Source organism: Xyrauchen texanus, chromosome 1 (assembly GCF_025860055.1).
Source record: "Xyrauchen texanus isolate HMW12.3.18 chromosome 1, RBS_HiC_50CHRs, whole genome shotgun sequence".
Classification (NCBI taxonomy): Eukaryota; Metazoa; Chordata; class Actinopteri; order Cypriniformes; family Catostomidae; genus Xyrauchen; species Xyrauchen texanus.
The window spans coordinates 8,865,042-8,873,170 of NC_068276.1; positions in this window are offsets into that span (position 1 = coordinate 8,865,042).

An 8,129-nucleotide genomic window follows, 5' to 3' on the forward strand; every position below is an offset into this window, starting at 1 on the left:
ACATGTCGGCAATGCTGAGAAGGTCGTTTCTGATGTGGAGGATCTTGCTGTGATGATGTCGATCGATCACTGCCATGGAAGCGAATTTCACTGATGTGGTTAAAAGAGTGGGGGACACCGAGGAACAGATCTATTACCTGGAGTCATTGGAGAGGAAATTATCTACTAATCCGCTAGCGACCAAAGTGGATTTGGAGAAGTTGGAGGACATGGATAATCGTAGCCGGCAGAATAACGTCCATATCGTTAGAGTTCCTGAGGGAGCAGAGGGACAGGGACAAGTTCCTGGATGGGCTCTTTCCGAATATGCTTGACATGGCAGGCCATATGCTGGAAATTGAGCGAGCTCACAGAGTTCCTGTTTGGCGAGCTACGGAGGGAGACACACCCCGATCCATTCTGGCCAAATTTCATCCAAAAAAGATCTTGTGTTACACGAGGCGAGGATTAAAGGACGGCTTTCTTGGAAGAACCACAGCATTTTCGAATTTGACAAGAGAGAATTAATTCAAGGAATGCAAGAAACTTTTACATCAGCAGTAGGTCGCCTTTGCACTGATATGGCCGGCCAAATTGAGAATAGATGCTAAGGATGGCCTTAACCCTCTGGGGTCGACGGACGCACCGGCACATCCTGCTGGAGTTTTTCATCATTACAACGGAAACTTAAAATACTACATCATTTTGGGGCACACAAAACATTTAAGACATCATTAGAGACTATAAAGGGTCTACTTTTATTTGTGTACATCAAAACCTTGTTCTTCTGTAAAATAAAGAAAATAAAAAGGGTGAGCTTTCAGCAGTCTCTGTGTGCATGAGCATATTTCTGAAACGCGTCACAAAAATTAACTGAAACTCTGCAAATACTTATCACACAAACATGAAACATATGTCTAAAGAAAGCTTAAAATGTCTACTTTTAAATAAAACAATTCAAATTTAAAACAAATAATCTCCTGCAATGTAATCTGTATGAATCAAAGCGATGTACAGTTTCTCCTGGCTCAGGTAATTATCCCTAATGTGATCACACCCAAGGGCAGAGGGCGCTATTCATATGGTAATGTGCTGTGGCGATCAATGCAAATGGTAAACGCCCATGACTGTATCTTAAAAACAACAAGTTCATTCATTTTTCTGTGCATTTGGAAGACAGCATGCTACACAAGTGAGAAAGCTCCTGGATAGTGAGGAAGAGTTAACATTTTCCTCAGAAGAAGAGCGAGATTTTGAAGAGTCGATTTTGAGTCAAGATTTGATCCAGCCGAGGATACAATTTCGGATATGTAAGCCATTTAGTTTTACTTACATTAGTTGGCATGCTATTTTATCTAAACATGTACATATTTTACTAGTGGGACTGTTTTCCAGATTTGCCAGCCAGGATTCAGAGTATTGAAATTTGAAATATGTCCTAATAGGCAAGTTTTAGTTACATTTAAATGCTGTTTTGGCTAAAGCAGGTATTTAAATTATATGCTGTATGATATAAATATGATATGTAATATGGTATAAAAATTATATGAATGTTTAGATTATATTTTAATTAGTGTTTATACTGCCTCATTATCATCAACAAAGCTTGTGCTTGCAAATATGTCTTTGGGTGTAAATGTGTCAAATGTGATGTAAATATGCCCATATTAGAAAATCAGCATATTATAATAATTTCTGAAGGATCATGTGACACTGAAGACTGCAATAATGATGCTGAAAATTCAGCTTTGATTACAAATAGCATTTTGCAATATATTCAAATAGAAAACTGTTCTTTTAAATTGTAAAAAGAATTCACAATATCACTGTTTTACTGTATTTTGGATCAAATAAATGCAGTCTTGGTGAGCAGAAGTTACTTCTTTTAAACAGTAGTGTAGGTCTAAAATTTTTAAGTGAAGTCTTTATGTAAAAAAATGTATAGCCAAATTACTTCTTTTTGTAACGCTTGAAGACAGCTGGATCTAGGTGCGGCTAGGGGTTTTAATGAAACGATAAACAAATATAAATAACGGGTTGACACAGGAACAAATAAAACATCCTCGATGGGAAACCGGAACATTAACAGGAGCAAACATCTACGAAAGGCAAAGGGAACACACGGGAGGTGAAACACATACAACAACTGACCACGAATGATCAAACAGCAGGGCTTAAATACACAAAGGATAATGACTAAATGAAACACAGGAGTGGACAATGAAGGACAGCTGGCAGAGATGAGAGCAGGGAATTATGGGAAGTGTAGTCTGGGAACAGATGACAGGGGAGAAACACAGGCCAAACAACAGTGAATCGTGACACTTTTACCCTAAAACTTGTTTTGATCATTAAGTCTCCACACATTCATTCTCTATCTGTCACATTCCACATTGACAGGCCCAGGGGAGGGGTCTTTGTCTCCTCAGGTGTGAATCACATGAATATTCATGATAATTCACGCCTCCTTGCATATGACCTTTCTAACACTAAAGGTGTCTTACAAAATTTAAATGACTGTTTTGTGTGAATGAGTGATCAGGATGGTTTTTAGCAGAAAATCTAGGCTACAAGATACAGTTCACAAAAGTCTTGTGGACAAATGTTTAGTAGATGTTATATGGCCTTATTTCAATGACTTAACATTTTAGTTTTTTCAAAAAACACACATAAACTTTATTTTCTCAAAAATACATACATTCCCTGTTTCCTATATTCCGGTGGGTTCTGTCACATATTCCTTGTTGTCTTTTGTTTTTGTGCTTCTATGTTGACATTCTTGTTTATTTCCTGTTAGTTTTTGTAGTCCATTGTAGTTTCATTTTATGATTGGTTTTCCCCTGATTGTTTCCACAGGTGTTCCTCGTTCCCTTGTTTGTTCCCTTGTATATTTAAGCCCTTGTTTCCCCCAGTTAGTTTGTTAGTTCTCACATGTGTTGTCATGTTCTGTGCCTGATTTCCTGTGTTTTATTATATTCTGAGTTACCTAGTTTATCTTTTGTTTCATTAAAGCTGCACTTGGATCCTCATTCTTTGCCTGCCTTGTCACAGAAGAACTGACCCAGGATGGATCTAGCAGCCATCAGAATTCTCCTCCTCGAGCAAGGGGACCGTCCAGTTGAGGATCAAGTCCATGAGTTTTTAGAGTTGGCGTATTTAGTGCACTACCCAGACTAATCTTTTCAGAGCGGATCTCAGTAGTGCACTAAAAGAGCTATTGCCTCCAGCGGATCCTCACTGAATGCTCCTCGAGTTCGTGGAGGAGGCTCTGCAAGTTTGCGGCTCGCCTTTCACTGTGGGTGTAGAGGAAGAGGGCATTAAATTTCCTCCCACAGTGGTTGCCCCCAGCCTTCCATGGCTCATCCCTCCACACCTGCCATGGCCAATGAGCCAACGCCCATGCCTGCCACAACCATCGAGCCAACGCCCACGCCTGCCACGGCCAACGAGCCAGATGCCTCGTCCATCCCAGAGCCAGCATTGCCAGCCTCATCCGTCCCAGAGACAGCATTGCCATCCTCGTCCGTCCCAGAGCCAGCGTTGCCAGCCTCGTCCATCCCAGAGCCAGCGTTGCCAGCCTCGTCTGTCCCAGAGCCAGCGTTGCCAACTTCGGCCATCCGGAGGAGGAGGAAAAGAAAAAAGGCTTCAGTTCCCCAGTTTCTGCCTGTACTCTCTTCCACGGCTCTGCCCCCAGAGCCTTCCATGGCTCAGTCTTCCACGGCTCCACCCTCAGAGTCTTCCATGGCTTCGCCTTCCACGGCTCCGCCCTCCACGGCTCTTCCCCCAGAGACAATTCCTCCTGCTTTCCTCCCGCGGCTCCGCCTGCTCCCCCAGAGACTATTCCTCAAGCCGCTCTGCCCGCTCCCCCAGAGACTGCTCCTCCCTTGGCTCTGCCCGCTCTGCCAGAGACTGCTCCTCCCTCGGCCCCACCCACTCCCCCAGAGACTGCTCCTCCCTCGGATCCGCCCGCTCCCCAAAAGATTATTTCCTCCGCGGCTCCGCCCAGTCCCCCAGAGACTTCTCCTCCCGCGGCTCCGCCCTCTCCCCCAGATACTATTCCTCCCGCGGCTCCGCCCGATCCCCCAGATACTTTTCCACCCGCCTTACTCAACCGCCAGCCCCCCTGGCATCCTGACCCAGTCCATGTCCTGTGGCCGTCTCCTGACCCAGTCCCTGTCCTGTGGCCGCCTCCCAGGCCTCCTGACCCAGTCCCTGTCTTGTGGCCGCCTCCCAGGCCTCCTGATCCAGTCCCTGTCTTGTGGCCGCCTCCCAGGCCTCCTGAACCAGTCCCTGTCCTGTGGTCCCCTCCCAGTCCTCCTGAACCAGTACCTCTCCTGTGGCCACTTCCCAGTCCTCCTGAACCAGTCCCTGTCCAGTGGCTGCCTCCCAGGCCTCCTGACCCTCTCTCGGCCCTGTGGCCACCTCCCAGGCCTTCTGACCCAGTCCCTGTCCAACGGCCACCTCCCAGGCCTCCTGATCCTATCTCGGCCCTGGGCCTCCTCCCAGGTCACCTGTACCTGTCCTGTGGCCGCCTCCCAGGCCTCCTGACCCTCTCTAGGCACTGTGGCCACCACTCAGGCCACCTGACCCAGTCCCTGGCCACCTCCCAGGCCTCCTGACACTCTCTCGGCCCTGCGGCCACCTCCCAGGTTGCCTGTCCCTGTCCTACGGCTTACCTCCCAGGTCTCCTGAACCAGTCACTGTCCTGTGGCCACCTACCAGGCCGCCTGACCCAGTTCCTGTCCTACGGCCGCCTCCCAGGCCTCCTGACCCGGTCTCGGCCCTGCGGTTGCCTCCCAGACCTCCTGACTTGGTGCCCACCTTGAGGTCATCCCCTTGGTCTCCTGGATGTCCTCCGGATCTGCTCTGGTCTCCTGGCCATCCGCCTGATCTGCTCTGGTCTCCTAGCCGCCTGTCTGATCTGCTCTGGTCTCCTTGGTCTCCTAGCCACCCGCTTGATCTGCTCTGGTCTCCTGGCCACCTGCCTGATCTGCTCTGGTCTCCTGGCCGCCTTCCTGATCTGCTCTGGTCTCCTGGCTGCCTGCCTGATCTGCTCTGGTCTCCTTTGTCTCCTGGCCACCCGCCTGATGTGCTCTAGTTTCTTTGGTCTCTTGGCCGCCCACCTGATCTGCTCCCTGACCTTGCCTTGTTCCTCTGCTCCCCTTGTAACCCCTTGAACTGCCTGTTTGCCCCGGTGCCCCCTTGAACTGCCTGTTTGCCCCTTGTGCCCCCCTGAACCACATGTTTTCCCCTACACTCCATGGACAATTTGCCTTGTTTTTTTTTTTTTTACTTTTTTTGGAGCTAATCTGCTCCTTAAAAGGGGGGTTCTGTCACATATTCCCTGTTTCCTATTTTCCAGGGGGTTCTGTCACATATTCCCTGTTGTCTTTTGTTTTTGTGGTTCTATGTTGAAATTCTTGTTTAGTTCCTGTTAGTTTTTGTAGTCCTTTGTAGTTCCCCTTCTGTCGCTCTCTCCATGTTGTGTCAGAGAAGCGACACTAGGGGTCTCACTTGAGCACCGATATTCACCTCTGACCTATTGAAAAGGGCCAATGGGAGTTGGCAGTCAGTATTTGCATACCCCGCCCCCGGACATACGGGTATTAAGCGGGGCAAATACGGAAGTTTAGTCAGAAAATTTCTTCGGAGCCGATGGTCTGTCTGCAGTTTGCTGCGAGTTACACACCACTCAAACGTTCCTGTTTTCCTCTGACGATCTGCATGCTGTTGGATCTTGACGGCGAACAACAGCGGCTTTCTCCTTCTCATTGCACAGCGTGCATTGTTGCCCCTGAGTGCTTCGACAGCGCAGACACATACACACACTGTGTATTAAAAGAGTTTTTACTAAAAGAGTAATTTCCTCTAAAAGAGCAAACACAGCAGCGTTGAACGTCCTTCTAAGGACGCGTCTTTTTCAAGCTGCCTTTCCGCCCCTGTGTCGTTCCTGGATGCGGTAGAGTGCTCTCTGCTTCAGACGGCCACAGGCGCTGTCTCGTGTGTTTGGGCCGCGATCACACCGAGGCGGCGTTTGTGGATGGTTCATGTTCTCACTGCGAGAACATGACCATGACCACGTTGCGGTCGCGGCTTGCCTTCAACAGAAAGCAAGCCACCCCAGCTGCATCCCGCATTGCTCCTTCTTCCCACGGGATTAAGGACGGTGCGGTTGGCGCTGGGGGTGATTTGGGGGCGGCAGCGGGTGCAGTTTCGCCGGGTAACCCCCCTCGAACCTCCCGTTCCTCGCATCCCTCGGTCCCTTTCTTCCCGGAGGTACATGATGAGCTGACGTCTACGTGGTACGACGCGATTCCCCAGGACGATAGGGCAGTTGCGCACCATCTATGCCCCGGTAGCCCTACCTCCTGGCGGGGTCGCCCTGTACTCCCATCCAAGCCCTGTAGGACAACATCCTCGCTCAACGCGAAGGCCTACACTACGGCTGGACGCGCTGCCTCCGCCCTGCATGCGATGGCCCTCCTGCAAGTCCACCAGGCCAAAGCTCTCAGAAACATGTACAGGGGTGGACCTGATCCTGATGTGCTGCAGGAACTGCGCTCAGTGACCGACCTCGCCCTGAGAGCGACGAAGGCCACAGCGCAGGCACTCGGACAGACGATGGCCACCCTAGTGGTCCAGGAACGCCATCTTTGGCTCAACCTGGTCGAAATGTGTGAGGCTGACAAGAACCGCTTCCTGGACGCACCTGTCTCCCAGATTGGCCTTTTCGGTGACACCGTCGAGGACTTCGGCCAACAGTTCTCCGCGGCGAAGAAGCAGACGGAGGCCATTTTGCACATCATGCCCCGCCGCAGACCTGCCGCTATGGGCCCTGCCCCGTCTGCCCGCCGAGGGCGTCCCCCTGCGAGGAAACCAGCTCCTGCTCCGCTTCAACCCGGGCCCAGCTCTCAGCCCCAGAGTCGAGGAAGGTAAGTGCTTTGAGTCTATTCTCAGCACCTCAGCCTCAGGCCGCAACGAAGCCGCCCAATGCTGCATTACCTGTTCCGCCCCGCTGCGAGGCCCCGCCGGGTACGTCCAAAATACTCGTCCCTTTGGTGCCCCTAGCGCAGAGCTGGGAAGCGTGGCTTTCGCTTCCCAACGCATCACGCTGGCTGCACCGGACCATTCTACTCGGTTATGCAATTCAGTTTGCCCGGCTCCCGCCCCCCTTCAGGGGCGTCCGCTTTTCCCCAGTAAACGGCGAGCATGCCAGTTCCCTGTGCACGGAAATCGCGACCCTCTTAGCCAAGGGCACGGTAGAGCCCGTCCCTCCAACCGAAATGAGGAAGGGTTTCTACAGCCCTTACTTCATTGTACCCAAGAAAGGCGGCGGCTTACGACCAATCCTGGACTTGTGAGTTTTCAATCGGGCCTTGTTAAAACTCGCGTTTAAAATGCTCACGCAGAGAAATATTCTGGCTGGCGTTCAGCATCTAGATTGGTTCGCAGCGGTAGACCTGAAGGACGCATACTTCCACGTCTCAATTCTGCCACGACACCGACCCTTTCTACGGTTCGCGTTCAACGGCCAGGTGTTTCAGTACAAAGTCCTCCCCTTCGGCCTGTCTCTGTCCCCTCGCGTCTTCACGAAAGTCGCAGAGGCGGCCCTTGCCCCGCTACGAGTAGCCGGCATCCGTATTCTCAACTACCTCGACGACTGGCTCATCCTAGCACACTCTCGAGAGTTACTATGCACACACAGAGACCAGGTGCTCCGGCACCTCAGCCGCTTGGGGCTTCAGGTCAACTGGGAAAAGAGCAAGCTCACTCCGGTTCAGAGCATCTCTTTTCTCGGGTTGGAGTTAGACTCAGTCTCAATGACAGCACGCCTCACGAGCGAGCGTGCTCAGTCGGTGCTGGACTGCCTCGCTTCCTTCAAGCCAGGCACAGTGGTCCCTTTAAAATTTTTCCAGAGGCTCCTGGGGCATATGGCGTCCTCCGCGGTGGTCGCGCCATTGGGGTTGATGCATATGAGACAACTCCAGCACTGGCTCCAGACTCGAGTCCCGAGACAAGCATGGCACTACGGCACGCATCGGGTAAGGATCAACCCCGCCTGCCTCAAAACACTTCGACCCTGGACAGACCTCTGCTTTCTACGGGCAGGAGTACCCCTGCAGCAGGTGTCCCGACGCGTTCTGGTCACA